General features: G+C 40.1%; 1 protein-coding gene across 10 annotated transcripts in view; it reads left to right on the forward strand.

Moving 5' to 3' along the window:
- Positions 1-25,769, forward strand: part of PSD3 (pleckstrin and Sec7 domain containing 3) — a 784,568-nt gene that overhangs the window by 403,294 nt on the left and 355,505 nt on the right. Inside the window, exon 1 of one of the 10 annotated variants that reach the window (XM_056813646.1) lies at positions 18,218-18,369. The exons of the other annotated variants lie outside the window; for them this stretch is intronic. The gene's annotated coding sequence lies outside the window, so the exon portion shown is untranslated. Of the gene's footprint in view, positions 1-18,217; positions 18,370-25,769 lie in introns of those variants that run through there. 10 annotated transcript variants of the gene reach the window in all.

Here is a 25,769-nt window from a genome sequence, read left to right on the forward strand (position 1 = left end):
GTCAGGGAGCTGGAGAAGACAATGGCAAATGACTTCAGTATCTTTGGGAAGAAAACTCCAAGTGGCGTCAGGGAGAGCCAGATGGGACGAGTCCACTAAAGGACAACAACCTCTGACTTCAGAGCCTTTCCCTACTCTTGCCCTGCCTCTCCTTTTACAGAGAAGTGTCAGAGTGGCAGATATTACGTGCCTAGCAGTCGAATGGCTCCCTGTTGGAGGCAGGACCAGAACCCAAGGCACAGAACCCCAGAAACAAATGGAATTCAACTTCATTAGGACGACCTCTTAGATATTTAAATATCGTGATGATGCCCCTCAGGATGTGACCTAGCTTGTCAGTGTCATTTGCAAAATGTTATCACCCAAGAAGTGAACACGTTACTTATTCTAGTTGTGATCTAATTAGGACAGAATATAGTCTGTTTCATCCTGGATGTTATATTTCTGTTAACTTGATCTAAAATTAAATTAGCTTTTTTTTTATCTGCTACATCACACTTTGGTTGTTCTGTTTTTTCAGTTGTATCTGATTCTTTATGATCCCATTTGGAGCCTGTTTGGCAAAGATGTTGGAGTGGTTTGCCATTTCCTTCTTCAGATCATTAAAACAAAACAAAACAAAACCCTTACCTTCTGTATTAGAGTCAGGACTTTATATTGGATTCAAGGCATAAGAGTGGAAAGGGTGAAGCAATGGGAATTAAGTGACTTGCCCAGGGTCACCCAGCTAGAAAGTGTCTGGGGCTATATTTTGAACCCAGGATCTCCTGTCTCTCGGTCTGACTCTCAATCCACTGAGCCACCTTAGCTGCCCCATCCAGGTCATTGTACAGGTGAGGAAACTGAGGCAAACAGGGTTAAATGTCTTGTCCCAGTTCACACAGCTAATAAGTATTTTAGATGGGATTTGAACTCAGATTTTCCTAATTCCAGGGCTGGTCCTCTACCCACTGCACTGCCACTAGGTTTTGTCACATGGCCTTCCAACAAGTCCAATTACTCTCATTTTGAACTTGTGTATTTAATTTTTTTTAAACCAAGTAGGAGTTTATGTTTTACTAAATTTTATTTTGCTTGACCTGACTCATTGTATTCCATGTCACCTTCACATTTGATAAGATTTCCATCTCTCTTCATCAATACCTGTTACTGCTTTAATAGAACAAGTCCATAGCCAAGGTCCTTTGATATTCCACTTGAGTCTTCATTCAGGTTGACATTGATCCATTAATCAAAAGTCTTTCTAGTCTTATTGTTCTGAGCCCACGGAAAGGTACTATTGTCTAGCCTGCATCTCTTCATCTTACTCACAAAGATTTTCTCAGAGACTTTGTCAAATGCCTTGGTGAAATCCAATTATACCTTTTTGTCTGTAGCATTTCCCTGATCAATCAGGCTGTTAATGCAGCCAAAAAGGGAAAGCCCATCCAGAGACCTCTCCAGACTCTTGACTTTGCACCCAGTGCTTTTCCTACTCTGTTATCTTTTAATATATCTGTTTTTCTTTTTTTGCCTTTTACCAGAATTTTTTTCAGGTTCTGGGTATGTGCCTCTGTCTAGTTTTAAAAGTCCAGCTTTACAGAGCTTAAATTTAGAGTTGATGTATGTGTGTTTTTAAAGAAAAAAAAGTTTACCAAATCATTAATATAGATGTTTCCATAAATTTTTAAACAAATCAATGGGCAGCCCTTTTATTTTGCCTGCATTAAAGTATTCTTCTGCAGGGGTTAGGAAGTAGACTGAGAGTAGTGGAGCCAAGAAAGGGGAATGAGACAATGTGCCCCCTCCCTATGCTGGGGTGTGTGGGACCCCGATATTACAAATCAGAACAAACATACCCATATTTAACAGCTTTTACAAATTTCATACTATTGAGATTGTCTGAAACATAAAAGTGAATGTGCTAGAAAGTTAAAATGCCTGCATTCCTATTCCTTACACCCATTTTTGTCCCGTTTCCTTTGACATTGTTGGATTCCAAAGAGGGTCAACCTTAGGGGCTGAATAGGACCTTTGTTTTGGAGACAACAATGAATTATGGTATAAGGAGGACCAGTTGTGGAATCTGGTGATTTGGGTTCAAATTCAGTGAATAAGCATTTATTTAAGCACCTACTATTTGCTAAACATTGTGATGAATGAAGGTTGAAAGACAGTGCTTGTCCTGAAAGAGGAGCTCACAGCTTTATGTACTGGGGCCAGTCATGTTGACTGTTCTGTGCCTCAGTTTGCTCTTCTATAAAATGGGGAGGAAAGTCCTCAGATGGGCCAACTTCACAGGGATGTTGGGAGGTAAGTGCTTTGCAATCCCTAGGGTGCTATAAAAGACGAGCCACAATTCTTTGCCTTTGGGAGGCAGGCTGTGTTCTGTGATGTAAACAGTGCTAGATTCAGAGCTGGGGGGATCTGGGTTCATTTTCTGCTTCTGCCACCTCTACCACTCTAAAACCAAGGAGTGGGGCTTAGGTAAACAGTGCCCAATCTCTACTCCTGGGAATCCATTCTTTTATTGCCTTGAAAGTGCTGATTTGATTTTAATCAGAAGAGGCATCCCAGGAGAAATGCAAAGAGCCCTAGATTTGGAGTCAAATGGTCTGTGTTCACATCTTTGTTCTGCCACTTCCTCAGAACTGGATAGGAGCAGAAGTCACTCTGAGCACTAATAGTGTCAAAATAGAAACTGGGGTGATGGATCCATTCTTAAAAAATCACTGGGGGATACTTTGCAGTCTTAGTTTTAAAATGTTTTCTACGTGTTGTAATTTTATTTTGCTTTTTTGTTAACCACTTCCTTTAAATATTGCATTTTAATCTGTTTTGGGCTGCCCTTGGGAGTTTTGTCTGCCTGTTTGACAGCCCCTTACCTAGTTTAACCCAGTCCTGAATAAGCACTACAACACACCTAAAAGTAGGATTTCATCTTCTCTCTGTGTCTTTGCACATGTGGAAATACCACTCACGCCTGGAATCCACTCACCTCTGTTTCCTAGAATTCCCATCTTTCTTTAGAGCTCAACTCAGAGGAGGCACTTCTGGATCCCTTCAGCAGTTAGAGCCTCTTCTTCTGCCTCTGCCCTTTCTTTTTATATATTTTGTTACTTTACCTTGTTATATTTTATATATAATTACTTTGTATATATTTGTATATAATTAGAAGAGTTCTGTTGGGGTTACTGGTGGAAATCCATTGTCCTCTTTTTGGATAGCTCTCAAAGGAAGTTCAGGTCCTGCATTGACTGCTTCTAGTTTTCCCATCTAGGACTCAACATCACAAGTCCAGGCCCTCTTCCAAAGGACAGTCCATCAGATATTTGAAAGTAACATCTAAGGGGCAGCTAGATAGTGCAGTGGCTAGGGAGCCAGATCTGAAGTCACGAGCACCTGAGTTCAAATCTGAGCTCTTGACATTCCTAGCTGTGTGATGGGACAAGCAATTGCCAAGCTCTTAGGGCTTTCTGCCTTGGAACCTGTATTTGGTATGGATTCTAAGACAGAAGGTAAGGATTAAAAAAAAAAGAGAAGGAAAGAAAACCAAATTGAAGCCCTCACTAAGTCTTTCTTTTTTGAGGGAAACTTTCCCACTTCTTCCAGTCTGTCCTTGTGTGACATAATCACAGTTATGTAGACCATGATGTCCTCCACTGGACACCCCTTTACTTCACAGATTCCTTTCCAAGAGGTGGCACCCAGAATGGAGCCTAGGATTCCAGATAGAATGTGGCTAGAGCAGAGGCTAGCAGGATTAGAGTTTGGAGCACTGAAACCCCCGAGGGCTGCTTATGACTAAAGTACCTTTTTTTTGTCTGCAGTATTGGGTTTTTGCATTGTTTTTATACTGTTCATTATAATTTCTTTATCATTTTCAGATCAGTGGCTTATTTTGTCAGACTTTTCCCATTCTAGCCTGGTGAAGCTATTTTTTTAACCTTTACTTTCTGTCTTAGAACTAATAACAAGTATTAGTTCCAAGACAGAAGAATATTAAGAGCTAGGCAATTGGGGTTAAGTGACTTTCCCAGGGTCACACAGCTAAGGAAGTATGTGATATCAGATTTGAACCCAAGACCTTTAGGCTTGACTCTTTTTCCACTGAGCTACCTAGCTGCCCCAAGGCTATTTAAAAAATCCAAGTTCAAGGCTTTATATTTGTATCTCTAACATTCTAGCTTGCTGAGATCTTTTTGTTAAGGTTCATCATCTAACATGTTAGGCATCCCTCCCAGTTTGGCAATCTAAGTCCAATACTACCTTCAGGAGGCTAGAATTTCGTAGGAGAGAGAAGGCATGGCCACAAGTAACTGTGATATTGGGAAGTCTGTCATAAGAAAGGACTACATCGTGTTTTGTGTGAGTTCAGCAGTTGGCAAGATTCCTTTTAGATGTGAGGATTCAGAATTGAATCATGAAAAGAAGTGGCGTTTAAGCCAGCCTCGAAAGGAGGCAGAAATTTGACAGGAAAAGATGAAAAGGGAAGGACTGCTATGGGAAGGGGATGGTCTGAGCAAAGGTACCCAAACAGGCAAGCAGAGAGTTAGGAGCCTGACAGGTCTTCCAGCTTGACTGGAGCACAGCCCACTTGTAGGGAGGTATTGGACTGTAAGACTGATTGGTATCCCAGACTGCTGCTTACTTTCTGTGACTCTGGAAAACCTCTTCTGAGCCTCAATTCCTAATTTGTAAAGTGAAGGAGTTGGACAAGGGGATCTCTAGCTAAGGCCCTTTCTAGCTCTCCACCAGTGATCCCATGAATTATGTACACTCATAGATATAGGTGTAATTAAAGTGGTTTCTTTTTTCCCCCCCATCAGCCCCACTTATGATGGTGAAGACTGTGGTTTTGAGGACAGATGGAAAGGATTCACTAGTAAAAATGATGCTAATTTTTTTTTGTTTCCATTTAAAGTTGTTGTTCAATTGTGTCTGGCTCTTTGTGACCCAATTTGGGGTTTTCTTGGCAAAGATATTAGAGTGATTTGCCATTTCCTTCTCCAGCTCATTTTACAGATGAGGAAACTAAAGCACACAGGATGAAGTGACTTGTCCAGGGTCAGCACATCCAATGAGTCTTCCTGACCTCACATCCACTATTCTATCCACTTTACCATTTTGCTGCCCCAAATCCATTTAAAGTTTTGAGAGGTTATTAGTTTTTCTTTCTTTTGGCAATGGTTTGGTAAAGTCAGCCTCAAGCACCAAGGGAGGGTCAGTGAAGTTATTTTAAAAAAATATTTTGATAACTATCACAACATATTTGGTTTTCTTTGCAATATTTTGTTTTTGTGCATTTAAAAATATAATTCTCAGAAAGTATTCATAGGTTTCACTAGACTGATGCAAAAAAGATTAAGAACCTCTGGCTTCAAGAGTAATTTATTAGCTGAAATTTTAAGCAAGTGCCTGAAAATGAGGAGACGACCTGGAATCTGGTGACCTCCCCTGTCCATAGCCAGACTCAAGAGGAGGGAGAAGCAAGTGATTCAATACTGTGTTACTGTGCCTTGTTTGGTGGTGGTAGTGGTGATGGTGTGTTAGAAAAAGAATGCATTTTCCTGGATTCCTTCAGTGTTACTGTTTGCTGCATACGTGCTTAATCTGTAGCATGTTTTGGAAAGGGTCATGGGAGTCGATGAGGAGAAGATCCTTGCTACTTTTTTCACTTGAGAGTGGAAAGGTTATTCAGCAGTCAATAAATAAGAGACACTAAAAAGTCCAACTACCAAGAAAGTCAGGAATGTGGAGATGCATTTCTGCTTCTTTACTGCCCATTATATTAGTAGTTCATCTGGCAGAGATTCATCCCAAGGGCTCTATTCAAAAGTCAGGGGTTGTTATTATTAATGAAATAATAGACTCTTCTAGCTAGAAAGTACCTGAGATGTCATCTGGGCCTTACAGGTGAGGAAGCCAAGACCTAGCTTTGCTTTGTGGGTAGCTCAAAGTCTGATAGCTAATAAATAGCAAATGCAAGTCCTAAAATTCAGAGTGTTTTTCTCTACTATCCTGAACTGTATTGTAGAAGTGTTTTTCTGTAGTAAATTCTTCATTTAGATTTAATGGTTTTTATTAGTTTTTCATTCAGAAACCATTGGCCTAGAAGCTCTTTAAGAAAGAGACTTTTTGTTTTCTGCCTTTCATTGTTTGCCTAGCTCTTATGACAGTGCTTGGGTCATGCATGGTAGATGTTTAATAAATGGTTGACTTTCCTCTCCCTCCCTTCTTCCCCCCTTCCTCCCTCCCTTCCTCCTCCCTCCCTTCCTCTTTCCCTCCCTCCCTTCCTCCCTTCCTCCCTTCCTTCCTTCCTTCCTTCCTTCCTTCCTTCCTTCCTTCCTTCCTTCCTTCCTTCCTTCCTTCCTTCCTTCCTTCCTTCCTTCCTTCCTTCCTTCCTTCCTTCCTTCCTTCCTTCCTTCCTTCCTTCCTTCCTTCCTTCCTTCCTTCCTTCCTTCCTTCCTTCCTTCCTGCCTCCCTCCCTCCTTCCCTCCCCACCCCACCCTTTCCTTCTTTTCTTTCTTTTTTCCCCTTATTCTGTCTTAGACTTGATACTAAGTATTGATTCCAAGACAAAAGAGTGGTATGGGTCAGGGAACTGGGGTTAAGTGACTTGCCCAGGGTCACATAGCTAGGAAGTGTCTGAGGCCAGATTTCAAACTGGGACTTCTTGTTTCCAGGCCTGACTCCCTATCCACTGAGCCACCCAGCTGGCCTTTCAATGACTTTCGTTGACCAACAGCCCACTTTGGCCTTTGTGTTGTAGTCCAAGTTGGCTGGCTAGAGCATAAGCCTGGAGTCTCTTTTATCTCTTTTATCATGATGATTCTTCTTGTAGTCTCTGGTTGTTTCAGTGGTAGGACATCACCCACACTCCCTTCCAGTTCCCCAATCTATGAAGTAGGTGAGTCAGAGAAGACCTGGGCTCAGCATCACTCCAGCCCCCTAGTTTGCTGTGAGAGTTCTTCCAGCTAGAAGATTCTGGGAATCCAAGGTGAAACTGTGTGTGTGTCTATCATTTGGGGACTGGAAAAGGCAATGGGTTTGTGGTAGGTCTTCAGAAAATCTGCCTAATGGAGCATTTACTAAGCCTGGGATTTGTTTATTCTCAGGTTACCTGAGGGGGAATATTATTGCATTCTTTCTCCACCAGCAAAAAGATTTAAAAATGTTCTAGGTCCCAAGTGATGAGAGGCAGCTTTAGAGTAAACATCTAAGTGTGAGATCTCCGTGAAGGACTGAGAAGAAAAGATGGAGCAGAAATTAGGGGTGGAGGGAGAGGAACAACTTCCTATAAAATCCTGAATTGATTCTGGAAATCAATGGTTAAATTGTCCCAGGTGCTTTGACTGATCGGAAGAGTTAATGTTGACCAGAGAGCAGATGAACAGCCAGGAAGTAATGCACCGTGATAATGTAATACAATATTTTAATGAATGAGCCGAAGGCTAGCATCTCCCGTTGTGGTACAGCCACGAGGCACTCTGGCTCATGGGGGGTCAGTGGTGCGATGTCCAGGCTGGTCACATGGCTTCAAAATTGGGAAGGATAATTAGAGACTTACAGTTTTCTGTTTTCCCATGGGTTCCTTTGTGTCTGGCTGCTTCCCTCCTGCCGACCTATCAGCTGATGACCATGACTCCATTCAGTAAGTTCTGAACCACGGGGCACAGATGTTTTTTACTGTGACTGTTGACAAAATTGCTAATGGTTGGTGTTATGATGTGGATTATAAAAGCTAAGAAAGAGGGGCAGTGCCTACAGTGAGAGAGTAGCCTCTGTAACAGAAGCCGCCTTTTGGGTTTCTATAAGGAAAGTCTGATCCCCTTCCGAGAGAGTGTGTGTATAGATATATAAAGCTCTTTTTAGCTTGGCAGGTTACTGCATCTTTGAGCTCTTGGCTTTCCTTTCTGATAGTGTAGAGAATAGAGGAGTCCGGCAAAAGAGATGAATTTTATTTAGGTGCAGCTGATCCTCTTAGGGGAAAGTGTTTAAGTCTTTAGCCTGCTCTAAATTTGATCTTTTGTGGGTTTTTAAAAAACCTTCCTAATACTGGGTACTGGAGGTTAGAATACCCCCATTCTGCCCATTAGACTCCAGCTTAGGCTCTGTCTTTGCTCTCTTTCTGGCTTTGTCTTTCTAAAAGGAATTTTATAATTGACAAATAAGTGGTCAAAAGTTTCATTGGTCAAGATGGTGATAAAAATTAAACACATTCACATTTGTTTTTTAAAACGGAATTCATTTCCTTTCTGTGAAGTTGTTCAAATCCATGCTGTAAAGTGTGGTTAGACTGTGCAGATCTTTCATTTTCTTTGGAATCGGAAAGCAGACTGGGTTCTTTTTGTGCCTGGTGCATCAGAAACATATTTATTGCTGAGTATTCCTACTCCGTCTCTCATTCGATGGTCCCCCTGCCCTTGTTGCTGATCACTGGGGTCCATTTTCATGGGGCTGTTTCTTTCTGGGGATGTTGGGGTGGATATTTCCCAGAATTTTCCTCCATTCTCTCCAGGCAGATTGTTTGGACTTATTTGTACAACAGAGTCCTTGGAACTGGTCTTCCAGGTCCAGCTTCTCTAGTGCATCTTTCCTGCTGCCTTCAGGTTGGGTGATTCCATCAGTGTGGGTGTCATCTCCACCGACACCATCCTCAACCCTGGGTCACTTGAAAGAGGGTCGCAGAGAGCCACTGTGACTGAAAAATCCACCCAACGGTGGCTCCTGGGATCATGAGGACATTTTCTAGAATCTCCAGTCTTAGTTGTTTGCGTCTGTCTCTGGTTTTGTTTTCCTTTGTGTCTGTCTGTTTGTCTTCTCAAACCCCCCACCCCTTTCTTTCTTTCCTCCTTTTCTTTCTCTCATCCTCTCCTCATCTCTTTCCCTTTTCTCCTCTTTTCTCCTTTAAAATTTGTAACTGATATGCAGAACTCTTTGACAGAAAGAACTTCTCATCTTTTCTTTGTGCTTTGAATCCCCAGTGCTTAGTCAGTAATGGAAACTTAATAAATGCATGTTGGCTGATAATTGACCAATGTCTTTTTTTTTAAACCCTAACCTTTTGTCTTAGTATCAACTTTTAGACAGAAGAGTGTTAAGGTCTACGAAGTCAGGGTTAAATGACTTGCTCAGGGTCACACAGCTAGGAAGTATCAGAGGCCATATTTGAACCTAGGTCCTCCTAATTCCAGGTCTAGTACTCTATCCACTGTGTTGCCGTAGCTGTCCCCCATGATGTGAAATGATGATGATAGTACCAGAGTCATAATTTGAACTTGGATCCTGTGGACTGCAAATTCAGTCCTGTGATTTTATCAATGATGGCACTATAGTTTCTCCAACAGTGTGGATGGGCAGTTCTTCTGCAACATTCATCTTAAAGAGTTGCCTGTTGCACAGAGGTAAAATGCCTTGATCTATGGTCATCAGCAGGTATATGCTGGAGCTGGTACTTGAACCCAGGTCATGCTGACTCCATGGCCAGTTTTCTGTTCATTATACCCAGCTATTAATCAATCTGAATGTCTCTACAAATTTATATTAATATAAAAATAGGAAAGCCCTATTGTGTGTGTATGCATATTCTGGATGTATCTTATGATATACATCTATGTGTGTGTAAATGGAGACAACTAGTTGGAAGTCAGGAAGACTCAAGTTCAAATCCATCATTTAACCTCTTTTGCAAGCCATTTAACTTCTTCTTCCCTTAATCCATTGGCAAAGAAAATGGCAAACCTTCAGTATATTTCCCAAGAAAACCCCCTATGGGGTAATGATGAATAGGACACAGCTAAATGGCCGAACAGCAACAGGTTTATATGGTAAAGCCATACTAAGCCAAAAGGTTTTTAATTTAGGGTTTTATTCTCATTCTCTCTCTCTCTCTCTCTCTCTCTCTCTCTCTCTCTCTCTCTCTCTCTCTCTCTCTCTCTCTCTCTCTCTCTCTCTCTCTCTCATTATTTAGGTGAACTCTGTCATTTTACAGATGAGGAAACTGAGGTCCAGAGACTATATACACCTCTATACACCTGTAACTGTTTTATCCTTGAAGCTATTTCAACACAGCTGAATTCGATAGAGCTCATGTTCCATTGACAGGGTCACTCTGGAACTATATTATATCAGAGGAAGAGGACTTTTTTTCCTAAAAAATACAGCTTTCCTTGTGAAATACCTGCATAAAAATGTTCAGTGTCTCCAGTTAGGAGTAGTCCAGCAATGAAGTAATAATCAAAGTAATAAGATTTAAAAGGAAAAGAAAAGAAGAGATCTGTGGGAAGACATACAAGGAAGCATTGCCTGATTGCCTCTATCTGGGCAAAGAGAGAGAAAAGAAAGTGCTTCAGAGGCTTAGTAAGTGGGAATATGAATGGTTGTCCAAAGCAGAGATGTTGGCATGGGCAGCTACTTCTGAATTCAGATTGGGACATGCTGAGTGTGTGGAGACGGTGAGACAGCCAGGTGCCCCGTTGGGAGATGGAAATGTGGCATTGTCAGGACTGGAAAGGAGATGTATCACTCAGCCAGTTGAAGTTGACTTCACAATTGAAACCCTGCAAGTGGATGAAGAAAGAGAGTAGATAGAGTCGGAGCCAGAGACCTCAACCTTAAGAAAAGCCCATTTACCTTCTCTAGCTAGCAGCTTACTTATATTCTGTTGTCTCTCTTTTTTGATGCTATCTCATAAAAGGCACTTTACAGCTGGATGACTTCTTCCCTTTGATCCTCATCAGTTTCCTTTTCTGTAAGATGGAGATAAAATGACTTGTGTTACCTAGCTCTGATTGTTTGGAGAAAGGATTTTTTAGACTTCAAAGAGCTAGAGGAATGAGATGTGTCATTTCTTTTAGAACAAAGCATGCCCTCCATCCAGATGAGTTTTTTGTTTTTTGTTTTTTTTTGCAGCCAGGTTCTTCACACTTGATCCAACTCTAACATGTTGGCATTCTTTTCGGGGAACCTGGTTGTCTTTCAAGATTACTGACGTTTGATCCTGCTCTCTTGGTAGCTGGTCCTGGGCTTTGCCTAGTGGGTTCTATGTCCAAAGCTGGTAGATGTTTTTGCCTAGTGGGTACCATTTCCACAGTGGATGGTAGCTTTAGAAAATTGATCCTTTGTTTGTAGATGGTCACATCTGAAATACTTTGTAAGAGGTATGGGTTGTGTGACTCTGAAGAAGCTCAGATGATTGCTCTTGCTCTCTGGTGCAGTTATCGATTGGAGGTTACTTTGGTGAGTCTTAGATAAGATTGTCCTATGGGAAACTCAGTGAGCTTTTTCATGGATAGTTTGTGGCAGGAGAATCATAGTTTAATTTTTAAAAATGTTATGGCTGATTATCCTACTTAACTGAGTAGATAGATGCAGCAATGCCATTTAATAGTCTTTATTTTGATTGCTATTGTCCTGTGTATGAAGTTCCAATTAAAGTTCTATTCTCCTTCCTAATCATGATGTGAGGGTGAATCAGTGGAATATATTAACTCTGGCATTCTTGCAAAGGTTTTGAATACTTATCACTGACTGTTAATCAAAGACCAACCTAGCTGAATTCGGAAAGACTCCTCACCACAAAGACCGAGTGACAGGCAATTAAAAAAAAATAATTGTGTTTTGTTTTAGTCATTGCTATTTACAAAGAAGTTAGGTAGATGTCTCAATGGATGGAGTGCTGGGTCTAGAGTCTGAAAGACCTGAGTTTAAATCTAGATTCAGACACTTACTGGCTGTGGGGTCATGGATATGTCACTTAGTACTGTTTGCCTCAGTTTCCTCATCTGTCAAATGAGCTGGAGAAGGAAATGACAAACCACTCCAGTATCTTTGCCAAGAAAACCCCAAAAGGGGTCATGGAAGATTTGGACACAACTGAACAACAATATTTATGAAGACCATTTTCTAAGACACAGTGTCCGTAGAAGGCGTACCACAGCAGGGGGAGCTCATATCCTAGAAATACTAAAATTTGGGGGTGTTACTATATTTATGTATGTTTTTAAGGAAGCAAAACTTTTTTATATCAGCTGAGATCACATCACCAAATTTGCAACATCAGGAGACAATTGTAATTCAGAAACTGTCAGAAGTCATTTACAGAAAGCGGTAAATTGATTTTTAAAGGTGTATGACCTTACCTGAACCTGAAATAGGATCAGAGTGTTAGAACCAGAAGGAATCTTAGAGATCATTCAGTCTAGCCAACTTCTTTTATCCCTGAAGGAACTTGTCACTTAGATATTAAGTAGCCAACAAGGACAGGGGTTGGATCCAGGTCCTTTGGCCCCAAATTCATCATTCCCTTCTGCTATGCCCTCCTAATGTGGGCACATCTCTAGTTTAAAACTTGTCTTTTCTTTCTGATATTCCCCCCTGTGAGTTATGTGTAACAACTTAAAACACAGAAAGTCTTTTGGATGGGCTAAGGATCCTACTTGAGTCATTATGCTCAGCTCTTAAAACAGACACTTGTCTATTGTGAGGGAAATTTATTTTGGCTTTTTTCATAATTTGTAATGGGAATTCAATTCAAGCATTTCTTGAGTGCCTGCCTTGTACAGAGCACTTCTAAGGGTACAGAATTTAGAGTTAGCAGGAACATTGTAGATCCTCATTTTGTAATGAGGAAGCGGAGGACCAGAGAGGTATATGACTTGCTATAATAATAGCTAATATAGAGCTTTAAGATTTATACTACATATATTAGCTCATTTGATCCTCTCAAAATAACTGTTTTGAGGTATTTGCTCTTTATAGATTAGGAAACTGAGATTCAGGGTCAGATAGCTATTAAGTGTCAGAGGCTGGATTTGAACATGTCTTTTGACTCCAAAATCTAGTACTTTGTCCACCAAACTGCCTCACACCGGTCAGGGCTGTCATTCAAATCCAGTAATGCCTTTCCCACTGTGCCATTCTCTGCCTTAATGATAATATTTAATTCTCAGCTCTACCCTAGCCATGGCCAGATAAACACCGACTTCCTGTTTTGTAATCCTGACGGACTGTTTTAGACAGTTAACTCTTTGCTCTCACCTATGCAGGGATGGGTGGTAAATGTAGTGTTTGGAAATTTCCTCGGTGTAAATGTTCCCATCGCATGGCCTTTGAGAGCCAGAACCTGCTGGTGTTAGAACCCTCTGCCATCCCCATTATCCTCACCTGTCTGGGATTTACAAAATCTTCCTCGAAAAGATCACTGAGGCCCAGGAATTTCTTTCATTTCCCCCTCTGCGCCTTCTGTTCTTCCTTCTTGGTGTATCTTCCCTCCCTCTCTTGTCTTTTGTCTTGGCTTGAGTGAACTTGTTCATGGGTGAGTTTGATGAACAGACTCTGGACATTGACCAAGGCTTTGGCAAGCTGGGGCATTTGAAGGTTCCCAGAAGTAGAATTTACAACAGACTGGATGTAGAGCTCTGGGCTGTGATCCGGTGATGAGGTGGATGCCTTAGTGATAGGATGCCAAATGTAAGCTTGCATTGGACTCGATTCATTAATAGGTAAATGTTGTGTTCTCTCTGTGTGTAAATGGAAGCATTTCTCTGAGTCACGGTATATGACGTGTCTATATATGTGTGCATCCATGCATATGTACATGTATATATTCTATATATGCACACATATACAAACATACACACTGTAGATATTCTGTGCATATATGTGGGAAATACACATTAATGTATACATAACCAAACTATCCACATATCCATGGCATGCCTATATGTGTGCATATAGACACAGGACATGTAGATGTAGGATATATAACTTTTATATGCTACATATATATCTACGCATACATATACATGCTATATATACATACTTTATGTGCATATGTGTGTGTTTATGTGTACATATCCTTGTTGTCTCTCTCTATGCATGTATATATAAAGATGTATCCAGTGGGTGTGGAGGATTTTGAAACCCCTTCAAGGACACCCTATAGAATTGTCTAGGAGAAAGTTACATCTAAGACTAGTTAGGAGGAGGGTATTGAGAAATAAAAGAGGTGGCCCAGTACATGTGGGTCCACACTGAATGGGGGCAGAGGACGTCAAGTTGGACAAGGTCAAGGAGAGAGCTGATCATGGAGGAACACCAGTGAAGAAGCCACTGTTCATGGAGAGTAATGGAAAATGATGATATAATTGGGAGAAATAAGAAGGTGATGGAGTAGCTTCCACCCTTCTTCCCACCAGTATCTTCAGGTTTGAAATGTAGGTATCCCCTGTTAAGGGCTTATATTTTTAAGTCTTTATCCGTTATCACCTTAGCAAGTTCTAATAATTAATAGTGAACCGAATGTAGTATTATTATTAATAATAGCATTTATAGGAGCTTTAAATTTTGCAAAGCTCATGATCTTATTTGATTGATCCTCGCAACAACCCTTTAGGGTAGGTGCTATTATTATCCTTATTCTACACAGGAGGAAATCGAGGCCGGAGACTTCAAGTGACCCATGGCCACAGAGCTAATAAGTGATTGAGGCTCAAGTTTTCTTGACACCAAGTCTAGTGCTGCGCCACTAAGAAAAGCTAAAATTCCTAGTGGAGTTGAGCAGCGGTTTAGAAGGAGGACAAGGACACTGCTAGGAGTGGAGGGGGCTCCAAGAGAAGATCTCATGTCTGTTTTATTGTATTGCCCTGTCTATGCCCCTAATAATCCTCTCCCTGGCAACTTTGGCATAGTTGCCCTAGGTTTTGAATACCAGTTATAGAAATTGGACATTGGTTACAGCTGTATGACTCTAGAAAGGGTGGGGATTTAGATCTTGTGGGCTGCCAGGTCACTGGTAAGTGGAAGACCATTTGTTGGAGATGTAGCTGGGATTCATGTTTTATATTATTGGTTAGACTAAATATGGTTTCTAATTTTAATACATATATATTTATTTCCCCCGGATATATTTGCCTTCTTAGCATTCCTCTCCAGTTTTTGTTTCCTTGATCCAATCTTTTTCTAGTCACTCCTATATAGTTTCTCCTTAAGGATTTTTAACAACCCCCAAATCCCACTCAGTTCAGCTTTATCCCTTGATGCTCTTCTCTCTATGTACTGTGATTTTGGTTGATCAGTGTTTGACTTTTATCCTTGACTTCTCCTTTAATAGCATCTGCTGGTCGAAGGGATGGGGATTGAACTGCCTTTAGGAATGTTCAATAAAAGACAATCACCCAAATCTCCACCCCCCCCCCCCAAGTCACCTGGTCCTGAGTTCCCTTGAAAGGAAAAGGTTCAGTTTCTGTCTTTCTAATTACATAAACAATGCATTTACTTAGAACCTGAGGGGAAAATGCTGGACATTGGGGAAAATTGAATTGAGGATTGAGATGGGGTGTCCTAAGGTATAACCATACTTATTCAAAATTGAGTTAGTTTGAAGACACAACACAGATCATGAAAGTTGAGAAGACTAAAAAGCTGGAGTCTAGAGTGTTTTGAGGGGAAGAGATTAGGGGGAAAAGAAGGCTGAATTTGGTACTGAATATATTGGGAGAGAGTTGACCCAGAGGTCTATAGATAAAGAAACAGGGATCTGGACAGGAGCCAGATAGTGAAGGATTAGCTCTTTAAAACAGGCGCCAGCCACACTTTCCATATTTATTACACATTAATCCCCTTCACATACTCTGCAGTCCATTCAAACTGGCCTACTTGCTATTATTCACATAAGAAACTTTATCTTCTGTCTCCCTTGCACCGGCTGTCTGTCCCCTATGTCTGGAATGCACTCCCTCCTTATTTCTGACTTAGAATTCCTCCTTCCCTTCAGACCCAAGCTTAATCACCACCTAGTGATTTCCAGAGTCTCCCATCTCCAGAAGATAGTGCCTTCCCCCCCCAAAAATCCCCTTAATGTGCATGTTTTGTATTTATTTATGTAAATAATGTATATTGTTTTTGTGTACTTGTTCTCTGCTCCACAAAAGGGGGATGCACCTGTTGTTTTCCTAATAGAAGAATTTATTTCTTTAAAGACAGGGATTGCATTATTTTTTGCCTTTGTATCCAAAGGGGCCTTACATATGTGATTATATGGTGATATAGAAGAGGTGGATGATGAATTGGGAAGCAGGGATTGTGTTAACTTTGTCTCTGGTGCTGTCTGTTAGAGGGGATATGGGAGAAGGAATAAAATTACCTTAGAGAAGGTGCCAAGAGATGTGTGTTCAGGGAAAAAACAGATCAACCCCAAACTAGAAACCAGTAACTAAAGAAGATGGAAGGAATATAAGAGAAAACAACATAGGAGCATTTAACAATAGGAATTAATTATTGTGGGGCACTGGCCTGGGAAGCCACCCTAGGCTACCACCTGCTGATGCTGCATTAACTCTTTCTCCCAACCTACCACATGTGGTGCCTCAGGACAGTTTCCCTAGTGGGAAGGCAACTGTTGAACATCCTCACTTAGAACCTCTAGGAGAGGCTGTAGGATACAGTGGGAACAAACCTTGATTTGGAATGAAATGATCTGAATTTAAATCAGATTTTATTATCAGATTAAATGATTTTATGTAAACCATTTCACTCTTTTGGCTCCTCATCTTTAAAAATAAATATGGTTTGGGGAAACTCCTGGTATCAAGATTTTCTACAAGGATATACTTTTTGTTCTTTGGCTGTTTTCAGTTATGATTGGCTCTTTGTGATCTCTGAGATTTTTCTTGGCGAAAAAATACTGACTTGGTTTTGCTGTTTCATTCTCTAGCCCATTTTATGGATAAAGAAATGGAGTCAAACAGGGTAAACTGATTTGCCCAGGGTCACACAGCAAATAAGCATCTGAAGTTAGATTTGAACTAGTTTTTCTAACTCCAATCTGGGCAACTCTTATCTCCTGTACCATCTAGTTGCCCAAACAAATACAGTCAATTGATAACTTAAAATTTAGAGCGTTGACTTGGGGCACCTCAAGTACCCAAGATCTCACAATATAGGCATTGTGGCCAGAGCCCAAATTTGAACCCAGATTGGTCCTCTATCCACTTTAGCAAAAGAAAAATGAGAGCTGGTGTATAATTGTAATTATAGAACCATTACTATCCACTCACAAGTTCATTCTTTGGAACAGGTGTGGGCTTTGGAGCAGCTGCTAGGATTGTAGGGGGGTTGATAGCTGTTTTCTACAGCAGCTCTAACAGCCTTCTAGATTATGAACAGGTGCTTGCTGTGTACTGATAGATAAGCCATTATGTAGCTGACTTAATAATAACAAGAATGATTTCCTTTTAATGCTTAGGGGGTGAAAAAAAGTCCCTGTATAGAATAAATTCTAAGTCCTTTAGATGAAATGTTGGGTCTCTAATGTTTAGGAACTAATGGAAGTTCACTTTGAATTAATGTGATTTTGTTTCAACTTTATTTTTATAGACACCTTACCCCCTGATTACCCTAAATCTCAGTTCCCAATAAAATTGCTTCCTAATCACCCAGGGAAAGGGAAGGGGAAGAAGGCAAGACTGAAATAGACAGTTTCTCCTAGGAGCCCTGAAGCTGTTTCTGTTATCCATTAGTTATGTCTGCTTGTCACCAGGGAGTTTCAGATCTTTCTGAACTCCTGTGATCATTAGCTCTTTTCTGAGATTGTGTGTGTGTGTTGTGCCTGCCTGGCTCCAACTTATCTGAACAAATTAACATTTGCAAATTAAGGATCAAAAGCAAACAAAGACAGAATTGCCAGAGCTGACCCTCCTATGATTACAATAAAATGAATCTGGTCTATTTTTTAAAATCATTTATTTTCAGTGCAAGGAGTCTATTTTTAAATGAGAGATTGAACTGAATCCCCCTATCCAAAATTATTAATGCAATGGGGATAAAGGAGAAAGCTGATATTTAATTTCTCTCTGGGAAGTATTCACCCACTCCTTCCTTTACTCCCTTCTGACTCTCCCTCCCCTCTACTCCCCAACAGCCTGGACCTTACCAACCTAAAATAGTCCTTCTATTCCCCATTCTTTTCCCCCTTGCCCCACCCCCTTAGTGTCTGGGCCGGGCTCCAAATGGTTAATTTGAATACTTGTGAGGTCATGTGTGACTTCACCACCATTTAGACATTTGAACCAGGTCTCTTGTAGGGAAGTTGTTCAAAAAAGGAGGTTGCAAAGTAGGGTGGGGGATTGGGGGTGGGTCCTCCTTCCACTTCTTTTAAGTTCTTATCCCTTGGCCCCTGAGGGTTACAGTGGCATTCTGGGAAAATGTCAGAAGGGAGGCAGCGGGTAGTATCTGTTGTTGAAGCAGCAGCAGCAACTGCAACTGCAGAGAGAGCAAGGAAAAAGAGCCCTAACGGAAGATAAAAAAGTTTGTTGAGCAAACAAACACAATGGGAGAATGCTTCTCCTATTTATGTCAGAGTTGTGGACCGACTATCTGGTGACTAAGGTAACTCTAGTTTGGTATGTTAGTGAATTCGTTGGATGGTTGTATTTTATTAACTTTTTTTTTTCTCGAGTTGGAAAAAAAAAAGCAATTGAGAAGTCCCAGGGAAGAAATTTAAGAAGAAGAATCCAAAGATTTCATCCTGGAAGCTGGAGTAATGAGAATAAAGGGTGACTTGACTGCTTTTAAGAAACTTTGCTCTAGGTTTAAGGGGGTTGAGGATACAGGAGGGTTTATTTTTGTTTTGGGTTGGTGGAAAAATGGGGTGGAAGAAAGTATTCTTTGGGGCTTAGCCAGGTGTTTTCAGATTCTAAAAAAGTTTGCAAGTTAGGGGAAAGCTGATCATTTTGTGAATCCCTACGTGCTAACTCCTCTCTCTGCCTGTGTGGTTCACCGATTCAGGCTGAGTCCCTCAGTCCCTGGTTTTCTGGATGCTCTCAGTTCTTGGCTGCCCCAGTCTGGCTGCTTGTCTCACTGAGCCGACTTCTGGTATGGAAGTACAGGCAGTCAGATCACTGGGAGCAGAGAGTAATCGTTTTGAAGCCACTTTAAAAGACTTAAATGTAATACTTCAAACGGGAGTCAGTAATCTAAAAAGGACAGCATAAGGGACTTGATAGCTATCTAGCAAAGGGGGACTTGGAAGTTCCCTTTGATCTTTAGGAAGGTCTCTCAATGAGTTTCACATTCAATAGGCACAGACAAGCATATGGTAGGTATAAAACTTGGAGGTTGAAGAAGGTGGATTCTTTGGAAATCAATTTATTCTTGAGGCAGTCAAGTTATAGACCTCATCATGGTTCAGGATCTGAAAGTTATTGTGAACTTAATGCTTTGGCTCCCAAAGAAGTAAGAAAAATGAATTTTTTAAAAATTGGGCTTGAATATTACTCCTCAGGAGCAATGTTATGAATTGTGCTTAAGTGTCCACTTTTCTGTTAAGGGGATATTCTTCTATCTCATAGATAAATATGATTATATATGGATTACATTGGAAAGGTATATATAAAATAATGTCATGTTTTTTAGAAGTCGGGAAAAAATTACTGTGCATATTCAAGAGAGTTTCCTATTTCTCTACAAGTTGCTAAAGTTCAAAATATAATTTTAGAACTTTAAAAAATCTTTTTGATTTTCTTATCAGAAACAAGCTCTTAAGACTAGCCCTTTTCCTTGATTAAACATGATGAATAAACAAATGTTTGCCTTTCCAAGGTATGTTTGAATTTCACACCACTGAGCAAGCTTATCTTTTTCAAATGGGATTTTATAATAGTAGTGATATCTGGCATTTAGAAAAATACTAACTAATATTGATATAGCACATTAAGTTTTACAGAGTGCTTTCCACATATTATCTAGAGTAATAATCATGGCTAACTTCTTTTCATAATAACCAAATATCTGAAATATACCTTCTCAATTTTTTAATTATTCTTTGGATTTTTGACCAGTAGCCAGCATTAAGCTAATTTTAGAACCTGTGGTCAGTTAGCTCAGCTTGCTAGAGGAGAATGACATACGGTGAGATCAGTATCATGTTGGTGACCATGTGAGTGAAAAGTTAGCTTTTGTCCATTTTCTTGCTTTATGCCAGAGAGTGAGAGCAGCAGTTAGAAAATCTGTTAATCTCACTTCTTTATGACCACTCAAAGCTTATACCCTAATTGATTAGGTTGTGTCAGGATTGATAGCATCACTATACTTCCATATAGAATCATATGGTCTCATGATTACAAGGTAGAGGTAACCTGGCCCAACCTGGTAGAGACGAAGAGACGTAAGAAACAGAACCCTTTGCTCCTGAAACCCACATTGCTTACTAAATTCCCTGTTTCTTCATTCTTAGTGATGCAGGCCCCTGGAAAGTCATCATCAGTTTTTCACTGTTCCCTATTTTCCATGCATGCCAGGTCAAATGGCCAAGACCTGTCAATTCTGTCTCTACAACATTCTCCTGTCTCCCTTCTCTTTATTGTCACAGCCTCTCCCTTCAGTCAGGCCCTCCTCTTCACCTTTTGCCTGGACTATTGCCACCACCTCCTTAACTGTTTTCCCTGTATCTGTTTTCTCCCATTTGTACTCCATCCTCCAAACAGCTACTAAATTGAATTGTAATTTGAATGCACATTTACAAATTACATAATTTGAATGCAAAATTCCATATGCATAGGTCTGACCATACCTATCCTGTACTCAAGAAATGATAGTGGCTTCCTATTGCTTCTGGGATATATACAAAAGCTGTTGTTTCATGTTTAAAGCCCTGCAGTCTCCAGACTGATCACATACTCAGTCCTTCACCCAAACCGGCTCACCTGTTGTTCCCTTTATGGACATTCCATGGGCCATCTCTGTGAATTCACAGCTGTCCCCCATATACGCCCTGGAATGTTTGCTCTCCCTCTAAAAACCTCCAGCTCCTTTTAAGGCTCAGCTCAAATGTTCTCTCTCATAAGAAGCCTTTGATGATTTTTCTAGTTAAGTTTCCCCCACCCCTAGAAATGATATTCATTTTGTGTCTGTGTTTGTATATAAAGTTATTATTCGTAGTAAATTTTTTTGGATACTGACTTTTCTGTGTGCATGTTGCTCCCTTCCCCCTCATTCCCAAGAGGAATATAAACTCTTTGAAGACCTGGATAGTTTGGTTTTGTCTTTGTACTTCTCTCACTTACCAAAGTACTTGGCTCATATTGGTGCTGGAATCCTTCAGCAGTGATTATTCAGCCTATGACTGAAGGACTTTGATATTTGAACTTACCAGCCAGCCTTCTATTGTTTTGCCCTAATTGTTAGAAATTTCTCCTTTTATGAGCTAAAAATCTTCCTCTTTGGATCTACTACACGCTGGCCCTCATTCTGTCCTTCGTAGCGAAGAAATACCTGTTGGACGCGAGCAGCTTTCAAGAAACTGCAGATATTTATTCCCTGTGCCTTTATTCTGTCTGCCCTCCCCAAGCCCACAGGCTTTTCTTTCCACTTTCTGCTTCCTTCAAACCATCCTCAAAGCTCAGGATCTTAGGCCTCCTCCTGGTTGCTCACCTCTGAATTGTCAATGCCAGACCTGGAAGGAATGCTGCATATGTTGCTTTCAGTCAAGTACAAAACATATGTATAGCTCTCATTTCTCTTCTCGACTAAAGATAGCACATGCCGTCTGTGATATAATCCATGTGTGCAGATATGGCTGAAAGATGAAGCTTGCTTTTTAATCCTCAGCTGTGGCCACTCATCGAAAGGACCTTGTCACAGGTGGTGGTTCTGTCCACAGACTGAAGTTTGCTTCAGTAGGTAATAATAGCAACAGCTACTTACAGGCATGCACAGCTTTGAGGTTTACAGGGCACTCTCACCCCAGTAACCTAGGAGTTAGGTAGTGTATGTAAGAAGTAGCCTTACAGATGGAGAAACTGAGGGAAGTGGGGGGAAAGAAAGGAGGATGAGGAGGAAGAGGTGGTGAGAGAGGAAAAGAGGGAGAAAGAAAGGGAGGGAAGGAAGGAGGGGTATAGAGAAATAGAATGGGGAGAGAAGAAATGAAGGGAGAGAGAGATAAAGACACAGAGAGCCAGACAAGGAGGAAAGTCAGGGAAGGATGGAGAGAGGAGAAAGAGAAAGAAGGAAGAGAGAGAAACTGCTTCCTTTAAGACCATGGAAAAAATACTTTAAACTGATTGTCTCTTCATTTGTTTTATCATAACATCTTTGTTAGAATTTTCCTAAAAAGTGCTCCCCAAAAGTCATTTTATTATATACTTAGTAGCATTTAAGTGTCTCCTATACACCAGGAGTTGTGCTTGACATTCAGGAAACAAATGACAGAAATGAAAGTCAGTCCTTATCAGTCTATCAAGCAGAAAACATGAACATAAAGAAATTTCTACAAAACATTTACAAAAATATTTTACAAAAGGATTTTTTTGGGGGGGAGTGAGGGGGAGGAGGTGGTTAGCCAGTGGAGGAGAGGTGGTGGTCAGGAAAGGTATTACAGAGAAGATACTATTTTAACAGTTTTGAAGGAACCTTAGGATTCCAGGCAATGGAGGTGACTTGGGAGTTCATTTCAGGTATGGAAGTGGTGGTGGTGGTGGTGGTGGTGGGGTGGTGAGGATCCAAAGGCTTGGAGACAGGAGATGCAGTATGTGTGAGAAATGACAGGACAGATTTCACTGGACTAGAGGGTACATGAAGGGGGAGTAATGTTAATAAAGCTAAATAGGTTCATTGGTGTCCTTATTAACAGATACAAAGTAGCAAAATTTATTGCATTCGTACAAGAAAACTTACAAGTTGTTACATCTTAAAAATATATATGTATACATACATACATATATATATATATATATATATAATTCTCACCTTTTCCTGCAGTCACATGTGTAGTCTTTTCATTGAGTTAAGATTTTGAAACATTTTTCATCATAAAACTACCTAACGTATTGGCCATTTAAAAATTCCTTTGGTGAACAGTATCTATATATTTTTTAACATTTACTTTCTGTATATTAGAATCAATACTATGTATTGGTTCCAAAGCAGAAGAGTAGTATGGCTTAGGCAGTAGGGTTTAAGTGACTTGCCCAGGGCCTCACAACTAAGGAAGTGTCTCGCTTTCCTGCTCCTTGGCTTCCCCCCCTCTCCCCCCCAGTCCTCAGCCTTACACTTTTAATGAAACAAATCAAGTTGAATTCTTTAGCCATTGAAAAATGCTGATGTGCATCTCTTGGATACATTTTCTTAACATTTCATGATGTGTTAAGGTATAAGTCTGTGTTGCAATAGTCTTCTTTTGGGAATTTCTGGAACAATTTTGCTTTTTGATGTATTTAATATATTTAGTAAAGTTTATCATTCCATAATGGAAAAAACATTTCCAGACTCAGGTGAAGTAAAAGGTTTTTTTGTTTGTTTGTTTTTAGCTCAATATTTTAGTTTGATGAAAATACTTAGATCTCACAGGTACTTACTAGGATAAGTTTGGCGAATGTTTTGGTTCAACATGGAATAAAAATGTGATTTTCATCAGCAAACAAAACTTTCCCCAATTTTTAGCACTCTAATCTTTGTATTGTCTTGCCTAGGACAACTTTTAGGTTCCAGTCTCCCCCTTCCCTCCCAATTTTTAGTATTTCAGTCTTTGTACTGTTCAATTTTCCAAGTTTTACTACTATAGTTTTATACTATTTTGCCCATGACAATTGTTTTTCATCCTTGAAATATTAGCAGCAATTCATTTTCTGGTCTTTTCACTCTTTTTTTTTTTTACCTTTAAGAATTATACCCCACTGTAATGGGCCCTCAAGCTGCCAAATCCCCTTGCAGGTCTTTTCTTATTTTCTAGGATTAATTGGGCTGTTTTACAGTAACAGTGTGTTACTTAACAGTGTCATTTTTTGTTCTGTACTACACTTAGGCACTTTTGTGTGACTCATCCTATTTCATTGTGGGCATGAATGAACTTAGAAATGCTTGACTTCCCTATGCTAATAGCCACTGTGATGTCTCCAACAGTCATTGAAGTGTATTCTTTAAGAGGAACAGTTTTTGCATTGTTCCTTGGAGTACCCATTATTAAAAACCACAGAATTAGAAAACAACAACAAAATAGAGCGATGTCGAATGGATGTGGTACAGAACCAGCACTCAGATGACGGGACTAGCCAAAAGTGGGCAAACTAGTTCAACTCAATTTCATGTAGCCAAGGTCAGAGGTTCCAAGTCAGCCTAACGTCAGTGCAAGCACATGAACATAATCATTCCTGTCACAAAATGAAACCATCTCAGGAGCATGGCTTATCTGATGTTATTTGCAGCCTATTGCAGGTTTGGGACCAGATTGTGAATGACTCTACAATTTAAATAGAGGAGCATATATTTATTTAGTTGTAGGGGTAATGGCATGATAGGGAACTACTGACAATCATGGAGTAGGGGCTTGATATGTTCAGAAGGGTTTAATAAATACTTGCTGATTGATGGATTGATTTTGCTAGAGTTTTAGCTCCTTTAAGATATATATGGTTCAGGTAATTTGAGCTTGGTTTCTTTATCAATATTCATATTCAGTTGTATGTATGTAGGTTTGGACAATGCCTATGCTTGTATTTCAGTAATACAGGCGTCTTATGCTTTTAAGGGATTGAATTAGGTTGGCATGGAAGAGAAATAGCATTATTCTCCTCTGCCTAGTGGTCTGATATTAGTGGAATATTTCCTGTGGCTTTGGGAAGTCCACCTAGTGTTGGTTGTGCCTAATATATATTTAGAAAAAAGAGAGACCTCTATGAGTTTTGGTTTGTCTTCTGTCTTCTCCCTCTTGGGGCTTCTCAAACAAGTCTCTTGCCTACTATTGATTCAGCTGTTCCATTCTATTTTCATCTTAGTCTCTCAGTCTCTCTCTGTCTCTGTCTCTCTCTCTTGATCCCCCTCTCTTCCCCCCTCTTCCTCCCTCTGTCTGTCTGTCTCTGCCTCTCTTTTCCTCTCTCAATGTCCTTCCTCCCTCCCTCCCTTTTTTCCCCCCTCCCTCCCATCTTATTATCCCCCTCTCTCCTCCTACCTGTCTTATTCTCTTCTGAATGACTACTACAGCAGGAATAAAGCAGCAGAGTTTTAAAAGTTTTTAAAGAAATAAGTATTTGGTCAAGTAGAGACAGCATGTCTCCTGAAAACTGTTTGTATAAGGATATTGATGAAGATAAAGGTCTAGCTCCTTCTTTTCACTGGTCTGAATACTGTCCTGGTGTATGCAGATTTATATCTTATTTGAAGCCCTGTGAAATGTATTAGTTATCTCAGATTGATTCTTAATATACATGACCACCAACACCATTCCTGCATTCTCTGCTGGACCATTGTGGCCCTTAACAAGGGAAAGGGCTATTTTCCCAGCCATCAGTTCCTCAGTCCCTTTTAGCAAGTGGTTGACCTAGAGCTGTGTTAAGTGAACTTCATTCATTAAAAAATACAGGACTTTCCCACTTGCTCCAATCAACAAGGAATGGATATATGTATGTGTATAAAAAATTACTTATCTAAAATTAGAAAATTGGCTTTTAGCAATAATACTTCTCTGTCTTCCCTAGTTTTTAATCAATAGAGAATGGATATTTAATGAGGACATGCATATATATATGTATATATATATACATATATTTATCAAAAATATTTTTAAACAATAATCCTGAAGATCCTTACATTCATAATTTCTGCAGAGAATAGAACTAGAGCATTAATCAGTACTTCTCCTAGGTCTTTTGGAAGCTTGACATATAGATGGCAGAAAATCACAAATTTAACAAAAAGGATGATATCATCGCTGACCATATTATGTAAGTTATTAGGTGGCTTAGGAATAGAATGATGGACCTGGAGTCAGAAAGACCTGAGTTAAAATATGGCCCCAG

This window comes from Monodelphis domestica, chromosome 1 (assembly GCF_027887165.1).
Source record: "Monodelphis domestica isolate mMonDom1 chromosome 1, mMonDom1.pri, whole genome shotgun sequence".
NCBI classification, from domain to species: Eukaryota; Metazoa; Chordata; class Mammalia; order Didelphimorphia; family Didelphidae; genus Monodelphis; species Monodelphis domestica.